We start from the raw sequence: 813 nt of genomic DNA, 5'->3' as shown, positions 1-813 counted from the left end.
GCTTTGTTTTTCTTTCTTTAAAATAGAGTAAATGGAATAGTGGAGGATGCCAGCCACTGATTGGCGGTTTAGATTAGACAGTTCAATTGATGTTCAAAGAACAGTAGCCAATGAAAACGCTTGCTTCTGCAAGAATAGCAGTCTACCACTGATGGATGATGTTTAGTTGTGTTTCATGGTTGCTTACAGATGAAACTTACGTTATTGTTCAAAGGTTTGGGGTTAAGATTTGTTATGTTTCTGAAAGAAGTCTCTTTTGCTGACTAAGACTGCATTTATTTGAACTGAAATACAGTAAAACAGTATTGTAAATACTGTTACAATTTAAAATAACTGTATTCTTTTTTAGTATATTTTTAAAATATATTTATTCCTGAGATGGCTAATCTGCATTTTCAGCATCATTACTCCAGTCTTCTGTCACATGATCCTTCAGAAATCATTCTAATATGCTCATTTGGTCTCAAGAAACATTTCTTATTGTTGAAAACCATTTTCAAATAGTTGAAAAAAAAAAAGATTTATAAAGTTGAAAAGAACAGCATTTATTAGAAATAGAAATATCTGTAGTGTAACTTTTAATCAATTTAATGCATCCATGCTGAATAAAAGGATTAATTCCTTAAAAGAATATTACTGATCAAAACTTTTAAACATCAGCGTATTTCTATTTCTTTCTTCATCTCTGATCATTTTGACTCCAGGTAAAAAAAAAAAAAAAAAGAAGTCTGTTATGATAGCAAAGTAAAAGGAGGTTTGGTGTCAGGAAACTAGATTTGTAAATAAACCTGATTGCACAAACCTCTTAGTGCT

The sequence above is a fragment of the Squalius cephalus genome (genome assembly GCF_949319135.1).
Source record: "Squalius cephalus genome assembly, chromosome: 8".
NCBI classification, from domain to species: Eukaryota; Metazoa; Chordata; class Actinopteri; order Cypriniformes; family Leuciscidae; genus Squalius; species Squalius cephalus.
This window is presented reverse-complemented; position numbering follows the sequence as displayed.